Raw genomic sequence first — 11,947 nt, 5'->3', positions numbered from 1 at the left:
CCTACACTTATTAGTGCAAATTCAGAAAAATACAGTTTAATGACTGCTAGGCCCTCCCTAAACAAGGTAACAATGGGCTTGTTAGAGTAATGGCAGAAACACACATCATTGCCAGGAAAGATTAATGGTGCAAGATGGAATTGTCCTTGGGCCCTCCCACCCACACATATGTTGGATCTTACAAAGGAAATGCACACTTTAACAAACAAAACACTTCAGCGACGAGGGCTGCCAGTTTTGTGGCTGAAGTGCTTGGTTTGTTTGGGCCTCCACTAAAACAGCTATCAATGCCCTAAATGCATGTTAGACCAACAGTGCTGTGAAATGAATTCTACACTGTCAAGATTTTGTTGTCATCATCTTCAGCATCATCCTGACCCTCATCAGTGTGTACGTCATCATCACAAACTATTAATTAATCTCCGCTGGAATCCGCCATTAGAGAAGTGTCAGTTCTTGGATGTATTTGCCGGTAAAGGCCTTCCTCGTGGAAGATGTAGTTCATTTTGATGACCATCATCTTTTCACATTTTTAGGAAGTATCCTCCTATCTCGATCACTGACAAGGTTCCCGGCTGTGCTGAAAACTCTTTCTGAGTACACACTGGAGGGTGGGCAGCTTAGGTATTGCAAAGCAAGTTTGTACATGGGTTTCCAAATGGCTTGTTTTTCCTCCGAGTATGGAAAGGGACTGTCTGACATTTCGATTTTAATTAACTCTTGAAAATAATCCTCCGCAATCCTTTGCAGAAAATACAGCTTTTTTATAAGGGGGTATATGACAACACTTTGTAGTGCAAATTCAGAAAAATACAGTGCTATATTAGGAGTGCAGCACTCAGACAACTCAGCTTTTTTAGAAGGGGGAATATGACACCCCAAACACTTTGTAGTGCAAATTCAGAAATATACTGTGCTATATCAGGAGTTCAGCACTCAGACAACTCAGCTTTTTTAGAAGGGGGTATATGACACCCCAAACACTTTGCAGTGCAAATTCAGAAAAATGCCTGCTCTATACTGTGACCTAACCCTTCTCTGTCCCTCTCTCAAACTCGCCGTGGAGGCGGGTATTTATAGATTCTAAAACTTGAGAGAACAGTGATCCGACAATGTCACAGTGACGTATTGCCTCGTTTTGGAAGCCCAATAGGCGCGAGAGTCCCGAGCCAAGTCGGCTCGGTGCTCGAATCCCCGAAGTTTGGGTGGGTTCGGTTTCAAGGAAACCGAGACCGTCCATCTCTAGTGCAGAGTATCCTTGTTTTATGTTCTAATTACATTGCAATCCTGTGGTGCTGTTTTGTGGAAAACTGTTTGATTAATGTATATTTTAGCTTTTCCCGCTCAGAAAACCTTAATGACACATTGTAACTGCAAAGCTATGTTGGATAATTTATATTGTGGTTATTTGATGTGTATTAGAAGTATGTTTACTGAACCCCGTGTTTTTGATTTTTGGTTTGGATCTGGATTAAGTTCATGTTTTGGCAAAACCACCCTTGCATGTTTTGGTTTTGGATCTATATTTGTTAGAAAAATTGCTAAAATATTCTAAACTTTTTTTGTTACTACATTGTTAATAACCTCAATAACACTAATTTCAGTCATTTCAGTCAATTTTGGCCACCTCACAGGTCACAATATTATTTTCATACACTTTCGGATAAAGACTGCAGCGAGCTGGCTGGATGCAAAGCGACAGAGCATTGACACAAACACACAGCAGTTCATAGCACATCTAGGAAACATTTCCACACAGCAGTGGCTGAGAAAAAAGAAAAGTGGTGCAAGATGGAAATGTCCACCCACCCTTATGTAAGATATTAAAAAAAACATGCACAGTTTAACAAAGCAAGCACTTCAGTGACAAGGAGTGACACTTTTGTGGCTGAAATGCTTGGTTTGTTTGGGCCCCCACAAAACAAGCTAACAATGGGCTTAAGGCACCCAAGCGAACAGTGGTGTTAATGAACTCTACTGGGGCAAGATGTTTCTGTCAACATCTTCAGAATCATCAGTGTGTACATCATCCTCACACAATACTAATTCTTCACCACTGGAATCCACCATTACAAATAGTCTCTGTACTTTGATGTATTTGGTGGGAAAGGCCTTCCTCGTGGAAACTGTAACTCATTTTTATGAACATCAGCTTATCCACATTTTGAGGAAGTAGCCTCCTATGCCGATGGCTGACAAAGTTCCCGGCTGTGCTGAAAACTCTTTCCGAGTACATATTGGAGGGTGGGCAGCTTAGGTAGTGGAAAGTACAAGGGTGTCCAAATTCCCTTTTTTTTCCTCCCTCTATGTAACGCAGGGGTGTCCAACCTTTTAGCTTCCCTGGGCCACATTGGCAGATGACGAGTTGGTTTGGGCCGCACATAAGATACACTAAAAATAACTATAACTGATCATCCAAAAAACCATAGAAAACATAGTTAACATATACATATATATATATATATATATATATATATATATATATATATATATATTTATATATATATATATATATATATATATATATATATATATATGAGAAAAAAAGTGATTTTTATATATATATATATATATATATATATATATATATATATATATATATATATAGATATCACTTTTTTTTCAAATTCCCCTATACTTACCTTTCAATCGCCCTGTTCAAAAAATCCTCTCTAGTTATTATACTATAATCACTTTTTGTATTGTTTCGATGCAATATCATTTAAGCCAGGCATTTTATATCAGGGTGCCCTGACCAGGCCTGCGCCACCACTGTGACCCCAAATTGTGACCTGTTTTGATAATTACACCACTATCTTAGTTAAGGGATAACAACTTATAATGGGCCAAGGAGAATAATATATAATGCCCCATTAGTAATACAAGTAGAAGTATGTAGCAGGGAGATAAGGTCCATTATGCTCCAGGACCAGGTGACTTTATTCACTTGTTAGCGTCCCTTGAAATAATAAAAAAAATCCCCCTTAACTTACCTTTAAATCGGCTTGTTCTCCTGTCCTCTTCTCTTCTTTTCTCCAATTCTGTGCTGCCGATTGTTCTTCTCGCACGGGTGTCTCCTTTGTGCTGCGCTCCTCAATGGATGTTGGGCGTGATGACATCATGCCCAACATTCACTGCGAGCGCCGCACGGAGGAGGAGACAAGGGAGGGAGCCGGAGTACCAGCTGACGTGACCGTTTCCATTAAGAGCGCTGCCCCCTTGCCACAACCAAAACTCCTTTTGGGCCACATTTACAGGCGTGCTGGGCCGCGGGTTGGACAACCCTGATGTAATGGGACTGTCTGACTCTATGATGTCATTAAAATAATTCTCCACCATTCTTTGGGTGTTTCAAGTAGGATCAGGTGGAGTTACGGCAGAAGTGTCACGGTTTTTGGTCAATTTTTTTAGACCAGTCCAGATGTCAAAATGTTGTGCAAAGTCATCTGCATCATCCATGTGTCTCTTGGGAAAGCTAAATTCTTTCCTAGGAGCAGTTGAGTGAGAATCTGAATGAGGAGATGCCGCCCTATCACGTAACACTTGCTGTTATCTTGCTAACCAGGAGCTCCTTGCATCTCTTGAAACCGGGGTCAGTTGGAAACCAAGATATAGCTCTTAAACCTAGGATCAAGCACAGTCACCAAAATGTAGTGATCTGATTTTAAGATTTTGATAACTCTTGGATCCTGGCGAACGGAATAACGTACTTGATCTACAAGTCTGACATATTTATCATAATTGCTTTGTTTTAGCCCCTCCTTCGGATTCTCAAGCTGATTATTCGAAAAGTCTAATTAAGGGAATAACTTGGCTCAAGCTAGCAGTGTCTGATCTCACTTCACAGGTGACTTCTTCGAATGGTTTCAGCACCTTGCACAACACGAAAAGTATTCTCCACTGCGCTTGAGTAAAACACATTGTCACTCACCGGACTGTGAGTGCCATTTCCCATGTGTTCAGGAACCGTGGCCGTCCGCCATCCTGAGAGTCTGCGCATGTGCAGCCCTTATCAAGCCTTCAATACCTGTTGCTTTTAATTGATTGGATGATCAGGCAACCCTCCCTATTTAAACCACCTGTGATCATTACCTGGTTGCCTGATCTTGGAGTCTCATTCCCCATGAGCCTCTGAAGGTGTTCCTGTGTTCCTCGTGTATTCAGCTTCTGCTGATTCCTGTTTACTGCTATTGTAGTTTCCAGACCACTTCAACTCTCCTGTGTTCATCGTGTCTGCACTCAGCTGATTCCTATCTGCTGCCTCCGTTACTACTTCAGAGTTCCTGATCGTCTCAACTCTCCTGTGTTTATCGTGTCAGCTCTCCGCTGCCTCCGTTACTACTACAGGGTTCCAGACCGCCTCTACTCTCCCTTGTTCAGCGTGCCTTCTCTCCGCTGCCTCCACCACTACTACTGGATACCAGACAGCCTCAACTCTCCCGTGTTCATCATGTTTCCAGTTTCACTTACTACTGCTTCCTGAGTATTGCTTCGTTGATTCTGGATTACCTGCCGTGCGCTGCACCAACCTGATTACCGCTTCCACCCTCCAGTGGTCTCTCCTCCTGCCGGCCTTCAGCCGTTCAGTTATCCCTGCACGTCTCTCTGACAGCCTGCTCTCCTGAACCGCGGTATGCATACTTTCCATTGACTTTGCTTTTGTATTGCATATCCATCTGGACTGAGTTGTGTTATCCACCGGAGCCTCCTATCCACTGAAGCTATTGTTACCATTGAGTTTGTTTCCTATTGCCTGGATAGCTATTGTGACTTTGTATTCTTCAAGCAGTGCTTGTCAGTTATCGTTGTATTGTGGATATCACCGTGGGATCAAGTTCTGTGTGCCCCGTGTATACTCTGCTTTACATTCATCTTCTCGTGCCCCTCCTCACATATATATATCAGTGGTACAACTTGCTGACGTAGACCACTGACTCCTGTTCCCTGTGACACCAGTTTCAAGTATCCTCTCACATAAGCAGTGGTACAACTTGCTACACGCAGACCACTAACTTCCCCGTTACCTACCTTCACCTGGATTCCATTCCTTCACTATAGACAGTGGTACAACTTGCTATTTGCAGACCGCTGACTCTCACTACCTCCTCGCTACTCCTGGACATTCCTCCTCACTATAGCAGTGGTACAACTTGCTATACGCAGACCAATGACTCTCCTCACGTTTCCTTGTCCATCTGGTTCCTCGTGTACATTCATCTACTCATTACCAGTTGCTGCTAGTCATAGACTTTCCTTGAGCATTCTCTCACCATCTGCTGTTTCTCCTGTTCCGTTGTCACCCTGCTACCAGAGAACCATAGTACCAGCTATATTACTCTGGTAAGTCCATCATCTGGTGATATCCTGGGCAAAGACTCCTAGTGCCCGTGACACACATTCCCCCTCCTTTCCCAATGTCATGGCTTGTGGAGCAAGCATGGTTGGCTTTTCGCTGTTCCTCCATCCACAGGAGCATATACAGGGTAGAATTCCACCTTGTTACCACCTCTTGCTTCAGTTGGTGGCAGGGAAAATTAAATTGTTATTGTAGCAGTTGCAATCTCCTACATGCTTTTGCAGAATGCTGGAAATGTCCTGAAATTTTACGGGCAACAGACAGCATCTCTTGTACGTCCCTGTCATTTTTCAAAAAGCTCTGCACTACCAAGTTTATTGTGTGAGCAAAACGGGGAATGTGACGGAATTCACCCATCTGTAATGCTCTCTCAATATTGGTGGCGTTATCAGAAATGACATATCCTGAGGGGAGTCCAAGCGGGATAAGCCATGTTGCAATGACATCCCTTAGTTTCTGTTACAGATTGTCAGCTGTATGCCTCTTAGTGAAGCCAGTGATACACAGAGTAGCCTGCCTCGTATAAATGTGACGTAGTTGGGTCCATGCTCCTGCTGTTCCTACTGGTGAAGGCGAATCACCAACCCAGTGGGCTGTCACAGTCATATAATCTTTAGTTTGCCCAGTTCTGCTTGTCCACATATATGTGGTTAAGTGTACAGTGGGTAGAATGGCATTTTGCAGGCCAATAATTACATTTTTACAAACCTTTTTGTACAGGTGAGGAATATCTTTTCTACTAAAATGGAGTTGTGATGGAATTTGGTAACTGGGACACAAGACCTCAATTAACTGTCTAAAACCAAGTGCATTAATAGTGGATATTGGACACAGATCTAATATTAGCATAGTCGCCATGGCGTCTGTGATCCGCTTTGCGACTGTGAGACAGCTTTCATACTTTTTAACAGTCAATTGTTGTAAACTACTAGTAGTCTTCTTCTTGGTCTGCTTCTGGGTTGAAGAATCACCCCCAGCAGCAGTAGTGGGACTAACGCTCAAGAATTCTTCTGAGGAATCCTGGATATTGGAGGAGTCATCTAGCCTTAGCAACTTGGATGCAGGACTAACTCTGATCGCTACTGAGGATATTGGTGAGGAAGGTGCTGTGGGTGTAGATTGCAGGTGCTGGGATCTAGCTGAGAGAAGGGACCTAGCTGATGCTGGACTGATTATTTTTTTAGCATAAGTTTCAGATTTTTCCAACAGCTTACCATGAACTTGCTTCAAATGGCGTAACATGGATGAGATTCCTAGATTGTAAAGTTCCCTACCTCTACTGACTGTGGCTTTACAAACGCTACAAATGGCTAGACAAATGTTGTCAGGGTTTGGGTAAAAATAATTCCACATATAAGAGGTGGATTTTTTCGTTCTTATGCCTTATGACAATGGCCTTCTTCTTACCATGTGCAAGAACTGCTTCCACTGGTGCAGGACTTACACAAACAACATCATCCATTAGCGCTGTCGTCAGCTACACAAATATCCCCCTCATGCTGTTGCAATTCCAAAGTGGAATCCTCAATTTGTTTATCATTATCTACACTTGAACTGCTCATCCACACATCTGCAGAAATACTGGAAGGAGGCTTCTTTATGGATACAGTATCAGAAAGGTGAGGCTTACACCCAAGGTCTTGCTTGGTCATGACTGACCTTACATGAAAATACTTTAGTACAGTTGCAGAACTAGCACTCAAAGAAAAAGGCGAAGGCCTGATTCTTTCCTTGCCACTGCGTGGGTAGAATGGCAATTTTATTTTTTTTCTGCAGTTAACTGTGCCTGGATTATACTTTTTTGTTTACCAAGGTAAAAGGTGTTTTTTTACATATTTGTTTCCCTGACTTGAAAACTCTATGCACTTTAACATAAGCTTTAGAAGATGATGTAGAGAGATTACTCTAATCAGGACTGGTGTCAGCAGCTGCTTGGTGCTCCTGGTCTTCTGTGGACTGCTGTGAATCCATTTCGATGATATAGTAGAATGTCACTGCAGACTTTTAAAAACACTGCCAGCCCTATTTTTGGAATTTCTGTTTCAACACTAAACACTGCAACCTCTCTTGTTTGTGGGTGAGCTATGGTACAGTAGAATGTCACTGGAGACTTTTAACAACACTGCCAGACCTATTAGAATTTCTGTTTCAGCATTCAACCCTGCCACCTCTCCTATTTGTGAGTGAACTCTGGCACGGCAGAATGTCACTGGAGTCTTTGAAGAACACTGTCAGCCCTATAATTTGTCTTTCAGCACTGAAAACTGCCACCTCTCCTATTTCTGTGTGCTATAACTGTATAGAATATCACTGGACACTTTGAAGAACACTGCTACCCCTCCTCATTCTGTTCTAGTTATGACGCTGCCCAACTGCACTTGAGACTGCCAACATCCCTGCTAACTCTTCTGTGTCTCTCCGTGAAATGGCACAGGATCTCCGTGGAGGGCAGTATTTATAGAATCCAAAACTCGCGAGATCCAACAATGCAACAATGACGCTTTGCCTTGTTTTCAGTTCCGAGGCCGTGCAAAAGTACCGAGCTGGCTCAGATCGGATATGTTCAGGTGGACTCGGTTTTCCCAAAATCAAGCCCGAGCATCTCTAATTAGAAAGTTATCTATACTGGACAGCAAGGTGGCTTAGTAGTTATCATTTCTGCCTCACAGCACTGGGGTCATGAGTTTGATTCCCTTTCATGGCCTTATCTGTGTGGAGTTTGTATGTTCTCCCTGTGTTTGCATGGGTTTCCTCCAGGTGCTCCGGGGTCCTCCCACACTCCAAAAACATACTAGTAGGTTAATTGGCTGCTAACAAATTGACCCTAGTCTGTGTATCTGTGTGTGTGTGTGTGTGTGTGTGTGTGTGTGTGTGTGTGTTAGGGAATTTAGACTGTAAGCCCCAATGTGGCAGGGACTGATGTGAGTGAGTTTTCTGTACAGGGCTGTGGAATTAGTGGCGCTATATAAATAAATGGTAATAATAATAATAATTAATTAGGGCATTGCCATTTGTGCAGCGCTGTGGAATTAGTGGCGCTATATAAATAGCTGATGACGATGACAGCATACCTCTATATACTGGATAGTAACAGCACTGTATACTTTTACAAACAAACTATACAAGTTACTAGGCACATTGATTGTGTAACCCAATTCTAACCCATCTTCATGACCATAGAGCTAGTTCTGTGCAATCTGGCATAGTCAGTTTTCCTATTTACTTCAGGTTGTGCTGATCATATTGGTACTCTAACCCATGGGCAACCAACGGCGGTGGCTGCATGGTGTGGCCCTCTAACCTTCAAAAGGGTAGCACATTACACTTAATCTCAGTAATAAGTTAAAACTATGCATTTAATCAAATAAAGAAATACCTGACAATAAAGCATTAAGGAGCTGGGGGGCCGCAGGTGATGGCTTGGAGGGCCATATGTGACTCTAAGTCCGCCTGTTGTCCATAACTGCTTCAAGCTATTGTGTTAAATATAATTCACAGATAGAGCATGTCCACCTTCATTGCAATGTCTGTTACGAATTCACATTCTCAGGATATTTGATTTCAAAGATGTGAACTTTTTTGTCCTTGAGAGTTGTCCATTTTTGTAATGAAGTATTTGTAATAGAACACAATAAACTGCAGCAGTTACAATAACCAGTGGTTGAGGGGAACCTATATAACTTTGACTAAAATTACAAAAGAGCTTTCAGTATTCTGGAAATTTTTTATAGCTATCAGTTGCTTTTCTAAACAGTACAAGAAACAATAGCCAATAAACTAATGATCAATCTGCACTAATACTACTATAGACTGAGTTTCTGCTACTCTAACCTCACCAAATTTACAGTGGAAGAAGTGTCTAAATCATTACATGAAGATGAGAGCATTGTAGAAATAATCACTGACTAATCATAGATAGAAAAAACAATACAATTGTGAAACTTAAGGTGAATGTTAACCCTTTATTAAGCAAAGCACACATATAAAAACATTTGCAAAAAAAGTATATTACATAATAGAAATGGTGTGTATTCCCATCAGCTAATCACAGATTGGACATATTGTCACAGGAATCAAACGCCTCAGCCCTATTGACTGTACAGACCTGAAAGAAACACCAGAGTTGTGCCAAATACAACTAATGGGCTTCTATCAGAAGAAAAACTAGTTGTACCAATCATGTCGTGTTTACTTATGATTTCATCTGTTTCATGAACAGTAAAAGTCAAGGAGTCACATTTAAATAGCAAATCCTAGCAGTTTGTTCATCTCCACTGATGTTACATAAAGAAGGAAGCTGTACTGTGATTCTGGAATGCAATTATATGCCAAATTAGAAACATTTAACAGGCAACATATATTCCATTTTAAATCCATTCCATGACACTAAGGTGTTACATGGTAACATGTTAAGATTATTAAACTAACATGTTGGCTGTGTTTCATACAGAGGTGCATTTGATATCTTCCCACATCAGTTTGACAATTGCCTCACATCACTACCCTGACTGTTGGGAACTGTTCCTTCCACTATGTAACTCACAGTCTATTGCTTCCATTCCCCTTGTAATCCTTATAATTATTAACCTATATGTGTATAGCACCAACAAATTATTCAGCCCTATAAATAATATTTAATCATTCACATTTCTGCCCCAGTGGTGCTTACAGTGTAAACTCTCTAAACATCATGACACTGCTCTATCACATATAGCTTTCTTCTCACACCAGAACACACGTGACAGGTCACCGTATCCCACAAGATCAGCACACTCATCTCATGAAAGGATTTCTCCAGCTGCAATCATTCCAATGATCTGATTGGCAACATGTTGTTCTATTTTGCTTACTTCAAAATTGGGCATAATGCACAAGCAGGAAATGAAAATAGACTACAATAAGCTTCCCTTCCCTCTCCGCGATCTGCATTGCTTAGCATTACACAAATTCACCTCTGGTCCCCTGTATTAATAGACTGATGTGGACCATGATTTTCAGTCTTCTAGACTGTAACCTCTCACATGCAGGGAACTTTTCTTTGTCTCATGTCTGCATCTCCTTTGTCATTCTCATCTGTACGTGTTCTCTTTTTATGTTCAATTCTATTTTGCGTGATTTGTAACCCTGTCGGGTGCTACAGTTTTGCGTTGCTTTACAGATAAATGATGATGTTGATTTTCGGCACCATCTTGTGGCGTTTGTACGTTCTTCCAGCGTCCCCGTGGGTTTCCTCTAGGTGATGTGTTTTCCTCCCATTGTACAAAACCATACCGGCAAGTCAATTAGCAAAATTAATCATAACCTAGTTGTGTGTGTGTGTGTGTTACACAATATATAAATAGGGCAACATGGTAGCTTATTGGTTAGCACTGCTGCTTTATAGCGCTGGCATCATGAGTTTGATTCCTAACCATGAACTTAACTGTGAGGAGTTTGTATGTTCTCCCTATGATTGCATGAGTTTGCTCCAGGTTTTCTCCCACACTCCAAAAACATACTAGTGGCAAAATTGAACATAGTCTCTCTCTCTGTTCGTGTGAGTTATGAATTTAGACTTTAAAAGATCCAAGGGGCAGGATCTGATGTGAGTACTCTATTCAGTGCTGTATAAATAGATGATGATGATAAATGAAGGTTAATAGGTATAATAATACATTTTTGGAAATAATTTTATGCAGCAGTCGCATTGATGTTACAGGTTGCATAGCTGTACTCCTTCTTTTTGCTAAAAGTATCAATAGCAGGCGCCAAACACTCCTCCCTGCTGCTTACTTCTGCATGAGCGTCACTCAGGTTATTTTATAGTTATCTTTACCTGCTAGGAGGATTACAGGGCACTGGTGGTATAATTTAGTCTGTGGATGGATCTTGTGCACTTCAGGGTTTTTCTGGGCTTTGGACATATCTACCAGAATTTAATCAAGATTATGAATAGAATATTAATAGAATAATGAGGGTAGTAGCCAATTCTTGTGATATTTTATCATATGGTATAATCTAGGCATTGGGAATCTCTGCTAGTATTAAATCATGATAATTGCTGATATAATCAGGCGAATGGGCATCTCTTGTGATATTTAATCATCTGAGTATTGTTGGTATAATCTAAACATTGGACACCTCCACTATTAATTATGGGCATCACTCATACTACCAGGGCAGTAGGCACACTTGTGGTATTTCATTATGTGGGCGCTGCTTGTGTAATCTGGGCATTGGGCATTTCTGTTAGTATTTAATCATAAAAATTACTGGTATAATCAGGACAGTAGGAACCTCTGTTGGTATTTACTAATGCGAGTACGGCTAAGATAAACTAATCAGTGTGTGCTCTTAATGATATTTTATCATTGAGTTGCTGCTGGCACACTCTGGGCACCTCTGCTGGTCAAATGGTGAATGTTGAATATAAACAGCACAAAGTTTCAAGTACATTGGAAACATTTATACCAAAAACCTCATATAAACCACTTCTTGTAATATAAATGTTTTAATCATATTTTCAATTCCAGGTTTTTCTACCATTGGTGATGCACAAATTTCTCAAATATGCACAAGAAAAAGAAGATTGTCACACTGCAGTGTTTACAA

The sequence above is a fragment of the Mixophyes fleayi genome, chromosome 4 (assembly GCF_038048845.1).
Source record: "Mixophyes fleayi isolate aMixFle1 chromosome 4, aMixFle1.hap1, whole genome shotgun sequence".
NCBI classification, from domain to species: domain Eukaryota; kingdom Metazoa; phylum Chordata; class Amphibia; order Anura; family Limnodynastidae; genus Mixophyes; species Mixophyes fleayi.
This window is presented reverse-complemented; position numbering follows the sequence as displayed.